Source organism: Rattus norvegicus, chromosome 10, assembly GCF_036323735.1.
Source record: "Rattus norvegicus strain BN/NHsdMcwi chromosome 10, GRCr8, whole genome shotgun sequence".
NCBI lineage: Eukaryota > Metazoa > Chordata > Mammalia > Rodentia > Muridae > Rattus > Rattus norvegicus.
In genome coordinates this window covers 35,158,312-35,173,620 of record NC_086028.1, presented here as the reverse complement: position 1 = coordinate 35,173,620, position 15,309 = coordinate 35,158,312, and the positions used below count along the sequence as shown (strand labels likewise).

Genomic DNA, 15,309 nt, shown 5'->3' with positions numbered 1-15,309 from the left:
CGGAAATATCTTATGATTTATATTTATACGATATCTATCGATAAATAAAGTTTATTCGCTTATTTGTTTTCGCATCTGAGCTACATTGTCTTCTTTTTTTTCTTTTAAGATTTATTTCTTTATTACATATATGTGGGTACACTGTAGCTGTCTTCAGACACACCAGAAGAGGGCATCAGATCTCATTACAGATAGTTGTGAGCCACCATGTAGTTGCTAGGAATTGAACTCAGGACCTCTGGAAGAGCAGTCAGTGCTCTTAACCACTGAGCCATCTTTCCAGCCCCTACATTGTCTTCTTAACTGAATCCTTTAGAAGTAGGTCTGCGCTTATGTGCACTCAGATAAGCCTGTGTGGGGTTAGTCTCTAGCCCATGTGTGCTTGCTTTATTTGGACCGATCCCTTTTCATCTGGAAGCCTTGCTATCACTTCGATGAGCACCTCAGGTTCTCTACACAAAACAGAATTCTGTTCTGAGCTTTGAGCTTCCAAAATAGACTTGGGGCAGTTGTCCTTAATGATCAAAGCCTGTCCCCCTCCCCCCTTTTTGAGGACAAGTTCTTTTAAGTCCTGCTGCTTCAGCAGCACCTCCTACCCCACCCGATGCTGGCATTATACAGTCTTATCCAACCTTGCTAGCTCAAAAGGTATGTGAAGAATATTTCTATACTCATTAACCAATTTCTGTCAGCGTTCCAGCCGATGTGCCTTGTTTCTAAACAATTATATACGTTACAGCCATTTTTTTTTTTTTGGTTCTTTTTTTCGGAGCTGGGGACCGAACCCAGGGCCTTGCGCTTCCTAGGTAAGCGCTCTACCACTGAGCTAAATCCCCAGCCCCCATTACAGCCATTTTTAAAAGAATTATTTACTTTATGTCTGAGTACACTGTAGCTGTCTTCAGACACACCAGAAGAGGGCATTGTATTCCATTACAGATGATTGTGAGCCACCCTGTGGTTGCTGGGAATTGAACTCAGGACCTCTGGAAGAGCAGCCAGGGCTCTTAACCACTGAGCCATCTCTCCAGCCCTATAGTCACTTTTAAAAAACTGGTATATATCATATATTTGTTGTTTCATTTTTATTTTCAAGCCAGGGTTTCTCTGTGTAACCCTCGCTGTCCTGGAACTAGATCTGTATACCAGGCTGGCCTTGAACTCAGAGATCTGTCTGCCTCTGCCTCCCAAGTGCTGGGATAGAAGGCAAGTGTGCATTACCATGCCAGAATGTGTATTCTGTTTTTTTGTTTTGTTTTGTTTTGTTTTTGTTTTGTTTTGTTTTGTTTTGTTTTTTGAGAAAGAGTCTTGAATAGCCCAGGCTGGCCTGGAAATTGATATTTAGCTGAGGATGACCTTGAACTTTTGATTCTCCTATGTCTACTCCCTGAGAACTGGGATGGTGGGCATGTGACGCCATGCCCAGTTTATGAAATGCTGGGCCCAGGGCCTCATGGGTGCCAGTCAACCACCTTATCAACTGAGCTGCATCCCCAGGCTTCAGTGTATATTCTCTTAATGATTCCAAGATATCTACCAACGTTACATGGAGTAGTATGTAAATTTATGCTTCAATTCTGTAGGTTTACTAGGATCATCTACTAAGACTGCAGCTACTAACATACCCTGTTCATGCCAGGCAGTGGTGGTGCACGCCTCTAATGCCAGCACAGGGGAGGCAGAGGCAGGCAGATCTCTGTGAGTTCCAGACCACAGAATTCCTAGGTCAAAAAACAAACAAACAAAACAAACAAAAAACAAAACAAAAAGGGGCTGGAGAGATGGCTCAGCGGTTAAGAGCACCCGACTGCTCTTCCAGAGGTTATGAGTTCAATTCCCAGCAACCACATGGTGGCTCACAACCATCTGTAAAGAGTTCCAATGCCCTCTTCTGGTGTATCTGAAGACAGCTACAGTGTACTTATATATAATAAATAAATAAATCTTTAAAAAAAAAACCCATAACTGAAATAAACAAAAACCCAAACATGCAAATAATTAATACCTTGTTCTTTATCAAGCTTCCCCCAAAATTTGCATCTGTTAGTGATTTTTGCTTGATTTGAAATTTTAAGATTTGGCTTCGTACTGAAGAGATGGCTCAGCAGTTAAGAGCGCTGACTGTTCTTCCTGAGGTCCTGAGTTCAATTCCCAGCAACCACATGGTGGCTCACAACCATCTGTAATGGGATCCGATGCCCTCTTCTGGTGTGCCTGAAGACAGCTACAGTGTATTCATATATAATAAATAAATCTTTATCATGTGCATGGGTATTTTGCTTGCATATGTTTCTGTGTACCAATTGAGTGCTTGGTCCACTCGGGCCAGAGGAGATCAGGAGATCCTCTGAAACTGGAGTTACAGTTGTGAGCTGCCATGTGCGTTCTTATACTGAATCCATATCTTTCGGAGGAATAGCCATCTCTCTAACACTCGATCTGAATTTATTTAAAAATTACGTTGTAGTCAAGTTTGGTGACACATCCAGCACCTGGGGCTCAGGGGCAAGTTGATCTCTGAGTTTGAGACCAGCTTGGCCTACATAGCAAGTTCTCAGCCAGCTAGAACTATGTAGAGAGATTGTCTCAAAAAACAAAAAAATTCTGGGGTTAGGGATTTAGCTCAGTGGTAGAGCGCTTGGGTTTGCCCTGGGTTTGGTCCTCAGCTCTGAAAAAAAAAAATTCCTCTCGTTATACTGGGTAGCAAACCCATAGCCTTGCACATTTGAAATGCATGCTTTGCCACTAAATTTTACCCCCAGCTGCCTGCTCCAAATGTCTTGTGATGTAGAAGTCATCCTTTCTAGAATCATCCTTTTCACTTACCCTTCCTCAGTCGATGTCTGCCATTGACCCTCAGCAAGCTCCAGGAAGCATGAGGTCCTCTTTCTCTTCTATTGAATCTCGTTTGGTTTGTTATGGGTACGACTTACAGTGGGTTTTCTTTTACATTTATTTATTCATGGTAGGGACGTGTGGGCACACACATGCTATCGTATAGTCAGATAGATAGCTTTAGAGGAGAGCTTTCAGGAGTCAGTTCTCTCCTTTCACTACATGGGTTCCAGGGATTACCGTCAGGCTTGCCAGTGCATTTACTGCCTGGGCCAACTGGACAGCTCTGGGGTTTTGTTCGCTTGTTTCCTTGAAGATTTATTTTTGTGTATGTGTATGTCTTTGTGCATATGACAGAAGAGGGCATCAGATTCCCTGTAGCTGGAGTTACAGGTAGATGTGGACACCCCCGTGTGGGTGCTGGGAACCTGACTCAGTCCCTCTGTAAGAGCAGCAAATACTATGAACTGCTGAGCCATCCACCTTTTTTTTGTTTTTTGGGGTTTTTTTGGGGGGGGATTGTTTTTTTGGAACCTCTGCAAGGGACTCAGAGATAGAAGGTAGAGGAAATGGCCACACCACCGGACTCTCCTTTCCTCACAACCTTACTATCTAAGCTTTTGTTTTATAAGACTGGGACTTCTATAGCCCATCTGGCCTCAAACTCATTACACAGACAGGAATGACTGAGCTCCTGATCATCTGGCCTCTACCTCCCCAGGGCTGGCATTACAGGCGTGTACCACCACACCTACTTTATGCAGCCCTGGGAATAGAACCCGGGTCCTTTGCGTGCTAGGCAAGCACTGTGCCTATGACTGTACCAGCTGAACCACACCCCCAGGCCATGACCTCGGCCTCCTGCATATTGGGATTCTTGTTGATTGGCACTGGGCTTTGAGAATCCATTGGGATGATGCTGACAGGCAGGCAGAGAAAATAACTTACACATAGAGCAGAGCCAAGGTAAGCAAGCAGCTAAGTAAGGTAGGGCACGTAGAGAATGCGGTTGGAGAGGGGAACTGTTCAGCTAAGGGTGAGGGAGGGCAGTGGTTTGGTACATTAACAAATCCTAGCTCAGAAAACTGTAAAACTGGAGAGAACTTAATACCACACTCAAGGGTCAGGAAGATTGTGTGTTGAAGACAACATTTAGGCTACATATTAAGTCCCAGCAGTTTTAGTTGAGTGGTGAGACCCTGTCTCAAAGAATAAGACAAGGGGTATGAAGATCACTCTGGGTAAAAGTGCCTCACACTTAAGTGTGTGGGACCCCAGAACCCATATAAAAAAGTGTGAGAATCCCCAGGACCCACAAAAAAGCTGGCTGTGTAGTGCAAGTGACTGTGACCCCAACCTGCTGACAGGGAAGTGGGAGGCAGAGAATCCCCAGAAACTTAAGGGCCATCAGACTTGTGTTTCAGTAGAACAAAGAGACTGTCTCAAAGTAGAAGGTTGGGGGAACCAACAGCCTAGGTTTTTCCCAGATCTCCACGAGAGAGAGAGAGAGAGAGAGAGAGAGAGAGAGAGAGAGAGAGAGAGAGGAGTGGGGGGAGTCCAAATTATAGCTATAAAAGTTGAACCAAAGCCAAAACACTGGAGCGATTTTGAAAGCGTTTTATCAAGGCAAATCTTGGGATCCAAAGGGTCAGAATAGTAACATTGTTGCCTAGGGTTGTTAATTTTGCCCCACCCTGGTCAGCAGGGTTAGTGTACCAGGAAAGGTTAGGCAAAATGTACAAAATAACACTTCTATTGCCAGAGGGGACTCATCTGACCTAGAAGGAACCACAATGAGATAACCTAGCAGCCACTAAATGGCTTTTAAAAAAACAGACAATAGCAAATTTTTAATGACATAGAAAGACTGGAACCTTCCACAGGGGACTGTGAAATGGCACAGACTCAGTGGAAGACAGTTTGGTAGTTTCTTTACAAAGTTAAATATAAACCTGCAGTCAGTAATTCTACTATCTGCAGCACAAGAGAATTGGAAGCATGCCCACAAAAAATACTTGTGTACAAATATTCATAGCAGCTTTACTCTTTACAGCTAGTAACTAGAAGCCATTCAGATGTCCTTCAAATAATCAGGCGATAAGATGTGGTATATCCATATAATGGAACACTATTAAGCCATAAAAAGGGATTAAAATCAAGCTAAAAAGCATCCAAAAGAAATCAGACATTGCAAGTTGCCACATGACATTCCAAAGCTAAAAGGGAAATTCCATGGTTAAATTAGTAGAGTCAAAGCCAAAGAAAACATGAATTGAACGTCAAGCAGCTTCCAGAACCAGAGCAATCAATGACTTGATCAGACAACACAGAAAAACAAGTGAGATACTATAAAAGCAACTTTATTGGTTATAGCTCAATCAACAAGTTAATTGGATAGTTTTTTTAACTTGTGTGTGTGTGTGTGTGTGTGTGTGTGTGTGTGTGTGTGTGTGTGTGTTACCATCTGTATGTCTGGTACCCAAAGAGGCCAGAGCAGGTTATCAGACCTTTGGAGCAAGAGTTAGGAGCTACCATGTAGGTGCTGATAACAGAACGCAGGCTCTCTACAAGCACAGTCCGTGGGTGTTCTTTTTTTTATTGATTTATTGATTTATTGATTTATTGATTTATTGATTTATTTATTATGAGTACACTGTAGCTGTCTTCAGACACACCAGAAGTTATTTATTTATTATGAGTACACTGTAGCTGTCTTCAGACACACCAGAAGAGGGCATCAGATCTCATTACAGATGGTTGTAAGCCACCATGTGGTTGCTGGGAATTGAACTCAGGACCTCTGGAAGAGCAGTCAGTGCTCTTAACCGCTGAGCCATCTCTCCAGCCCCCGTGAGTGTTCTTAACCACTGACCTGTCTCTCCAGCCCCTGGTTACAGTTTTGACTTGTTAATCTGTAGCTTAGTTCACTGGCTTAGGGCCTTTTGCAACCAGTCTGAGCATGGTGATAAAGATGTCAGTTTGTGAATGCCAGCTCCAAATCCAGGGTCTGTTACAAGATATGATATAGAGACACATTTCAGTTGGCTGGATGCTAACCGTCAATACGCACTAAGGAGTTTGTTAGTAGTACTTGTACTGTATAAATCAGTGAAAGTAATCACTCTTAAGGTAACATTTATAGCCCGTAAATTGTATCTCAGTAAAGATTTTGTCCTAGCTAGAGTTGACTAAGGGTGGGTTAAAGATCACTTGATATCAGGGGTTCAGAGGAAGCCTGGGCAACATATAATAAGACACCATCCCTAAAGTAAACAAGATAAAAATCATGTAAATATGGTGATGGGGGTTCCATTCTACGTGAGCACTTCTACATTGTGAAAAGGACGTAACGCATGCTCAAGTGTGTGTGTGTGTGTGTGTGTGTGTGTGTGTGTGTGTGTGTGTGTGTGTATTCCATTACAGATGGTTGTGAACCATCATGTGGTTGCTGGGAATTGAACTGAGGACCTCTGGAAGAGCAGTCAGTGCTCTTAACTGCTGAGCCATCTCTCCAGCCCATAGTTGCTTGGTGTTTTTGAGACTAGATCTTACTATGTAGTGCTGGTTAGTTTCCTCTGTGGTAGTCTGTAATGTAACATTTATTCTCCTGTAGCAGTTGTCGCCTCTGCTTTTACTGCCTTGCCTGCTAACCTAGGCCTAGTCCTGGAAGGTTCTAGACAATCTCATCCAGATCAGCTTCTGAGACTTACTCCTGAATAAGCTCACTTCTGATCTCTGGTTGGCTAATTAGCTTCACAATAACTCTGGCAATCTGTTGTAATCTTCTGGCTCCTTCTCATTCTCTGGCTTGTTCTGTCTTCACCTGTGTCTAGCTCGTTCTCTCTCTGCAGCTGTCTCTTTACAACTGTGCTGGTAAAAATGTCTCCTCACCATATATACTGCCCCTCAAGTCATCTCCCTTTCTAATGAGAGTTGGGCATATTCTATTCTGTCAAATCTTTCTCTGATTTGCTATTTTGTCTGTCTATTCAATTAGACATCACTTTCAAACATGGGTGCTTCCTTCTACAAACTAACTTTAACTTCATTGTTTGGGACTAAAGGTGTGTACTAAGGATTGAGCCGCACTACAACTAGAGACAGGTTTTCAGTAAATAACACAATCTTGGGGTTTATATTGTGATTAAGTATCCTGCAACTTCGTCTGTCTCCTGAGGACTGGAATTCCAAACCTGTGTAACACCTGATTTACACTTTCCCACTTATTTTAATACTGTTTGAGATAGGTTCTTCCTGTACTGTGCAGGCTGGTCTCAAACTCTTGGACTGAAATGACCATTGAGCCTCCACCTCCCAGCTTCTGGGATAATAAACATGTAGTAACCTGCTGTGCTAGAACACACAGTTTTAGGGCTGAGGAGATGGCTCGGCATTTAGGAGCACTTGCTGCTCTTGTAGAAGACATGAATTCAGTTCACAGCACCCAAATGGTGACTCACAGACATTCCCAGGGTATCAGATGCCCTCTTCTGACTTCGATGGGGTACGCATACAAATATGCAGAGAGAGAGAGAGAGAGAGAGAGAGAGAGAGAGAGAGAGAGAGAGAGAGAGAGAGATTGGCTTAGTGGGTAAAGGCATTTGACCTCACCCCAGCCTGACAACTTGAGTTCAATCCCTGGAATCCACAGAGTGGAAAGAAAGAACTGACTCCTGTAAGTTGTCCCCTGATCTCCACATTCACATGGTGGCAAGTGTGTAACCCTCCATGCACAAAACATGAAAAACATCTATTTAAGAATGTATATTTTGGGGCTGGGGATTTAGCTCAGTGGTAGAGCGCTTGCCTAGGAAGCGCAAGGCCCTGGGTTCGGTCCCCAGCTCCGAAAAAAAGAATAAAAAAAAAAAAAAAAAAAAGCACCCAACTGGTCTTCCAGAGGTCATGAGTTCAATTCCCAGCAACCACATGGTGGCTCACAACCATCTGTAAGGAGATCTGATGCCCTCTTCTGGTGTATCTGAAGACAGCTATAGTATATATAATAAATAAATTTATAAAAAAAAAAAAGAATGTATATTTTGGGGGTTGGGGATTTAGCTCAGTGGTAGAGTGCTTGCCTAGCAAACACAAGGCCCTGGGTTCGGTCCCCAGCTCCGTAAAAAAGAAAAAAAAAAAAAGAATGTATATTTGGTGGTGGTGCCCACCTTTAATCTCAGCACTTGTGATGTAGAAACAGGTGGATCTCTTTAAATTTGAGGCCAACCTGGTCTATATAGCAAGCTCCAGGCTGGAAAGGGCTACATAGTGAGGCCTTGTCCCCCTCCCCTCTTTTTTTGAGACAGGGTTTCCCTGTGTAACCCTGGCTGTTTTGGAACCAGGATAGCCTTAAACTTAGAGATCTGCCTGCCTCTACCTCTCAAGTGCTGGGATTAAAGGTTTCACTACCATGCCTGGCTTGAGCCCCTATCTTAAAAAAAAAATAGAAGAAAAGAAAGAAAAAAGGAAAAATGGAGACCACCAGGACTCTGCTCCTTTCTCCAGTTCTGACCATTTTGTAGCACAAGTCTAATCAGGCCTGTGTCTGCTTCCCTTCTGAGAAGGCAGACTCCTCCAGGGGGCCAGACAGGGGTTCCTGACCAGTGTTGTCTCCTGGGGTATTGACACAGTTGGTGCAGCTGGGTCAGGGACTGGCACTGGAACGGTGTTTGGGAGCTTGATTATTGGCTGTGTGAGGAACCGTAGCTCAAGCAGAGGCTCCTTTCCTCTGCCCTTCTGGGCTCTGCCCTCATGGAGGCCGTGGGCTTCTTCTGTTTCATAGTTGTTTTCTTCATTCTCTATCATGTGAGGTGCCATCGGGTCACTGATGGGCTCTGACTCCATGCCAGTCCAAAGCTGTACCATCAAGCACAATGTCACAATGCTTCTCTTTCTATTAAAAAAGAAAGAAAAGGAAGAGAGAGAAAGAAAAGTTCTGATGAAGATTTACAGTATAAGCAAGGATTCTAAAATAATATGCTGATTGAAAGACTGCCTAGAATCACAAAATACAAAAAATAAATAAATAAATAAAAAAGAAAAAAAAAAAGAAGAAGGGTTGGCAAGAGGGCTCATCAAGTAAGGATGATTGCTGCCAGTGCTGATAATCTAAATTCAAGCCCTGGAGCCTATATGGTAGGAGGAGAGAACTGACTCCTACATAGTTGTTCTATTTTCTTCATGCATGATTCATAACACACCAGTGCATGTACACACACACACACACACACACACACACACACACACACACACACAATGTAAAAAACCCTAAGAGCCAAATACAAAATACTGCACGGTTATCTGCCATCTCTCTGGAATGTGTTCTGAGGTATTCCTCACATGCCTTGCTTGGAACCTTGGATACTTCTAAAACGTTTATATTTATTTTTGTTAAAAGCCCATACACCCATACTCGTGGTAGGTCAATGTATGGATAGAATAAGAACTTAACAACAATAGCTAATAGTAGGATAACTGTAACTATACTGTAATACAAGTCATTTAAAAATTGGTTATTTTGGGACTGGAGAGACGGCTCAGGGGTTAAGAGCACTGACTGTTCTTCCAGAGGTCCTGAGTTCAATTCCCAGCACCCACATGGTGGCTCACAACCATCTGTAATGGGATACAATGCCCTCTTCTGGTGCGTCTGAAGACAGCTACAGTGTACTCACATATATCAAATAAATAGTTTTTAAAAACTGGTTATTTTTATTTCTGGAATTTCCCATTTACTGATTTTGGAGTGAAGTTAGTTGAGGCAGCAGAGATCTTAGCAGAACCTTGGTAAGGAAAGGCTACGGATGATTTCCTGTTTATAAAGTTCTACAAGAGACAGATCTCGCCTGTAGAAGCAGCTCAGCTTTCCTGATGCTGGTGTCAGGAAGAGACCCAGAACAGGGTGAATTGTAGTAAAAAACTCTTCCTACCACACAGTCCTAAAGCCTTTGACTTCCTGGGCGATAGAAGGGAATCGAACCCTCCCCCCCACCCAAAGCCATACTTAACAGTAAACATTCTACAAAGCAAATCGACTGGTTAAAACTTCTGTGACTGCGTAGAGTCAAAGTGTTTCCTAGGTGGGGAGCCGGATTCTCTTGGGATATATTTAGCTCTTTAAATGAGTCATTTATTGCCTACCTCTCTGTGTAATCCTGAGTAAGTCCTTTTAGAATGTACCAGCAAGACCCCCCCCTTCTATAAGATTGTCATTCTATAACATCTGAGGCCTAGAACAGAGATTTCCTCCGAGCTGCTGTAGTCGTCTACCTGATGTTTCTAACCATGCATTTGAAGAATCTTGATTTATGGGTTTTGTTGTTGTTCCGTTACTATAAAACCTTCAGCAAGCAGGTAGGTTGGGGTAACCTAAATCTGTTTCCATGGGGATGGTTACTCATGTTTGACTCCAGAATGAACTTCCCTTTGAGGTGAGAAATGTGTTTTGAGTCCTATCTTTTGTACTTCAGTCTCTCTAGAGTTTGCTTGGGTGAGATGTCTACTGATGGACTCTAGACAGTTTCGTCATGGGGGCTGGTAACGAATGAAACACCCCTGTGAACACTGCTTCAGAACTCTCCACTCTCACTCCAGGGGAGAAGAGACGTCTTGGAGACTGAGTTCAGTCACCTGTAGCTAGTGATAGCTTGTGATTCCTGTGTAATGACCCCTTCGCCCCTGCCTCCCTAAAATCCCCCAAACAAAAAAAATCCCAACATACAAAACCCTAGCACATAAAATTAGGAGAATTTTCTACTCAGTCAACAACTGAGGTACAAGGAGAGTAGTGCGCACACAGAGGGCATGGGAGCTTCAAGTACACGACCTATCACCCCTCTTTTGCTCCATGTATCTCTTCATTTGGCTGTTCTTGAGCGGGATCCTTTAGTGTAAACCAGTAAATACGTACAAGGCACCTCTCTGAGTTCTGGGCTTATTCTATTTAGCAGATTATGCACCCTGAGAGGAGCTTGTTAAAATCCTCAAATTTGTAAGTCAGTCCGGAAATGTGGCTGGGCATCCTGGCCTCCTATTTGCAGGTCTCATCGAAGGGAATACAGTCTCGTGAGACTGAGCATATGGATCCTGGTTTGTAATTGGATAGCATCAGGACAGAATTGAACTGACAAGTGATGTCTGTAAAAAAAGATGTCCCCGCCCTTTCCCCTGGCTGGCAGCGTGCGCGCAGAGGCTGCAGGATGCCTGGAGTTACTGTAAAAGACGTTAACCAGCAGGAGTTAGTCAGAACTCTGGCAGCCTTCCTCAAAAAGTCCGGGAAGCTGAAAGTCCCCGAATGGGTGGCCACAGTCAAGTTGGGTTGGCCAAACATAAAGGGCTTGCCCCATAGATGAGAACTGGTTCTACACACCAGCGGCTCCCCCAGCACAGCACCTCTACCTCCGTGGTAGTGTGGGGGTTGTTGGTTCCATGAACAAAATCTACGGAGGAGGAACGGTGTCAGGCCCAGCCACTTCAGCAGAGGCTCTAAGAGTGTGGCCCGCCGGGTCCTCCAAGCCCTGGAGGGGCTGAAAATAGTGGAAAAGGACCAAGATGGGCCGCAAGTTAACACCTCAGGGACAGAGAGATCTGGACAGAATCGCTGGACAGGTGGCAGCTGCCGGCAAGAAATATTAGAATAAAGGATGCTGGGTTAATAAATTGCCTCATTCATTAAAAAAAGATGTCCCATTGGTAGTCAAAAAACACATCACGAGCATTTGGCTAGTGGGAATGTTCTTTGTTGTGACAATGATAGTGATCTCATGGTACGTTCTGTACACTTTCAAAATCATGGAAAGGTAGAGCAAACTTTAAACCACAGATCAAAGAGTTGGCAGATGGGTCAATGGGTAAGGTACTTGCACAAGTGTAGTGAACAGAGTTCAAATCACTGGGACCGGCATAAATGGTGGAAGGAGAGAGCAGACTTCTCAAAGTTGTCTTCTGACTTCCTATACTCCTGCATGTGCACCCCCCAGTCCATGTATATGAAACAATTCTTAAACTTATAGACCACGAAGTCCTCAGTCGATAGGATGCATACTTAACGCACAGAAGGCCAGGGTTCCATCCCCAGCACTGCATAAACCATATGGTATCTCATGCCAGCACTTAGGAGGTGAAGGAAGGAAGATTAGATGTTCAAGATCATCATCAGATACAGACTGAGTCCGAGGCTAGCCCAGTATACCTGAGACCCTGTCTCTAAATAAGTTAATAAGGGACAAAGAGGTGACTTGGGGCGACAAAGGTGCCAGATGTCAAATCCGATGTCCTAAGTTTGATCCTGATACCCACATTGTAGGAGAGAATAGATGTGTTGAGTGTGAGGCCAGCCTGGTCTACAGAGAGTGTTCGAGGTCAGTCAGGAGTACACAGAGAAACCCTGTCTCGAAAACCCAAAATAAGCAAACAACACCAACAAACGAAAAACAAAAGGAGAGAGCGATTTTCTTGCACGCTGGTCGCTGGCCTTCACACCGGTGCAGTGGCAGATGGCAGATGCAAATGGCCTCTACCTGCACGTAACGTTTAGAACAGCCTGCCTGTATGCATGTGTCTGTGGCAGTGCTTATTTAGTAGGCACAAGTGTGTGTGTGTGTGTGTAGGGGGTGTGTAGGGTGTGTGTGTAATGGGTGTGTGTAGGGGGTGTGTGTAGGGTGTGTGTAATGGGTGTGTGTAGGGGGTGTGTGTAGGGTGTGTGTGTAGGGTGTGTGTGTAGGGGGAAGGAGGGGAAGGGGCTGTAGGTGCAACCCTGCTCAAGATCAGTTCTGGAATCCCAGAATCAGGAGGCAAGTTCAAGGCCGGTCACAGTTACACATCGTGTTTCTGGTTAGCCAGCACTACACTGGAAGATCCTTCCTCAACCAGTAACTGGAAGCACAAGTGTTTAGTGAGGGAAGGGAAGAGCAAGCAGGGGTCAGATGGCTCCAGAGGAAAGGACAGCCTCCATTGCAAGTGCCAGGTTGGGATGGCGTAAGGTGAGTCGGTATTCTTTTCTGCTTCACGTGTCTTTGACATAGCTACACATGTAAGTGTGTGAGCACCCGTGCATTCCTCTGTGTGTGTGTGTGTGTGTGTGTGTGTGTGTGTCCTAAGGAGGCTGAGGCAGGAAGATTTCAAATTCAAGGCCAGCTTGGCCTTTATATCGAAGTCTATCAAAAAAAATAAAAACATGAGAGACAGTTTAGATGGCTCAGCAGGTAAAGGCATTTGCCACTGGGCTGACTAGTTTTATGTCACCTTAATACAAGCTAAAGTCATTTGAGGGGAGGAACCTCAATTAAGAAAATGCCTCCGGGGCTGGAGAGATGGCTCAGTGGTTAAGGGCACTGACTGCTCTTCCTGAGGTCCTGAGTTCAAATTCTAGCAACCACATGGTGGCTCATAACCATCTGTAATGAGATCTGATGCCCTCTTCTCGTGTGTCTAAAGACAACTACAGTGTGATTATATATAATAAATAAATAAACCTTAAAAAAAGAAAATTGAGGAAGTTTCATGAACAAGCAACTAAAAGAAATCTATGTGGTCAATGCAAAATATTTAAAGTATCTGTGACAAAATAAGCTTTATTTTCAACCAATTAATTTGACAGTGTCCAATTAGTGTGTGTAGAGAGAAATGACCAATACTAGTGTAGCCAGTGAGACAAAATTGTGTGGAAACATGAGTGCTATTGCTTGCAATAGGATCTAATCAAGTAAAAGAGATTGAGGAGGAAGATATTGGAAGTGGTTTCAGTGGAAGGGTCGGGGGAGAAAGAGTTAAGACTTAGAGATTTATGTCTAATCACTTATATCTTTGCTGACTGTTCAACACTAAGCTTCTAGAAAATTTTAGATAAATAACAACATGTGTTGGATGAATAAGGTTTATCAATCCCTAAGGTCTACTCAGGTTAACACTAATTGACTTGAAGGTATATATTTACTAACTTCCTTAAGCTATTGGACAAACTGAATCTCAAAGGAAACTAATATTCTATAATGACACACCATGAAAGGGTCAGAAAACTGAGGTTCCCAGTCTGTTAGTGGACTGTACAGTTTGGGGCCATCATGTTCTCATTTTTATTAGAATTTCACATTTATTATTGTGTGTATGTGAATTTGTGTAGAGATCAGAGTACATCTCAATTCTCTTCTTCTACCATGTTGAGTTCTGGGAATCAAATTCAGGTCGTCAGGCTTGGTGGCAAGTGTCCTTACCTGCTGAGTCGTCCCCATGGCCCTCAAAACGTTTTTTGTATATAGATCTCCCAAACACCCGAGAGCCGCTTTCTTGCTTTTCTGTAGAGTTTTCTCATCTTAAGAACTTCTTTCCAACTCCACCTACAGAAAATTTGCATATCTATGAGGTTCAGGCCAAGTCTCACCTCTTTCTCTTTCTTAGAAAAGTTCTGCCTCAACTCCTCTACTCCTTCAGTACTGACATATTTTAACACCTCTCTGCAGGATTTTTTTTTTGTTCTCTTAAATTCAATGCCATCTTGGGTAACACAAGCCAGAACACCCATCCTAAACAAATTTAAATACACACACACACACACACACACACACACACACACACACACACACACACGCGCGCGCGCGCGCGCGCGCGCGTGTGTGTGTGTGTGTGTAAATTATGTGTACTTACGCGCGCGCGCGCGTGTGTGTGTGTGTGTGTGTGTGTGTGTATAAATTATGTGTACTTATGTAATGTCCGCTGTCATTGGATTCGAGGCAGCATAAAATCCCCTGGAACTGGAATTACAGGCAGTTGTGAGTGATGGGAACTGAACCTGAGTTCTCTGGAAGAGCAAGTGCTCTTGATCACTGAGCTCTCTCTATCCAGATCCTTAAGGGGATTCTTCTGCCTTAGCCTCCTAAATACCTAAGAACTGGGACTAAAGCATGTGCCAACCTGGCTTCATTTTTTTTAAACATGCTCTTTATAAGGCAAATAAGGAAAGGGATTTTCTTCTTTAAAATTAGGGAGAATTGGCGGTTACTAAATTGACCTAAACATCAAATCCTTAACTGCCTTTCTCTTGGGGTAGCAGGAACAAAGCTGGTTTCATATGTAGTTACATAGATGATAAAAATCTGTTTCTTTCTCCAGTAGTCAAAGCTTTGGGTCACCAAACACAACCAGGAGCGATCAGGATTTTCAAAGACATAGCCAAATCCATAGCCACTTCAATCTTACAGCGTTTTCACCATATTGAAAAAGGAGTGGGTTACGAAATGGCTATTTTAAATCTGCACATGGCATCACCCTGTCGCTAGAGTATGTCTGATTTTAACGCCTGAAACAGCACGGGAACATGGGAAGGTGAGTTCATGTTGCATGATTGTGACTCTAGATAGTGTTTTGTTAGGTAAAAAGGTCCCAGGTTCAGGGCGATGACTCCGCAAGACAGTGTCTGCTGCCCAGAGGGATCTCATTCGCTGCATAAGCACACTGGCCTGACCTCTCACCATTTCTGATGAA

General features: G+C 43.6%; 1 long non-coding RNA gene across 1 annotated transcript; it reads right to left on the bottom strand.

Moving 5' to 3' along the window:
* Window positions 1-8,320: 8,320 nt before the first annotated feature.
* LOC134480780 (uncharacterized) lies at window positions 8,321-14,356 on the bottom strand. The gene is made up of 2 exons (XR_010055599.1): window positions 14,043-14,356; window positions 8,321-8,725 (listed from the first exon to the last, which is right to left on the bottom strand). It is a non-coding gene; the product is annotated as an uncharacterized LOC134480780 (long non-coding RNA).
* Window positions 14,357-15,309: the final 953 nt, after the last annotated feature.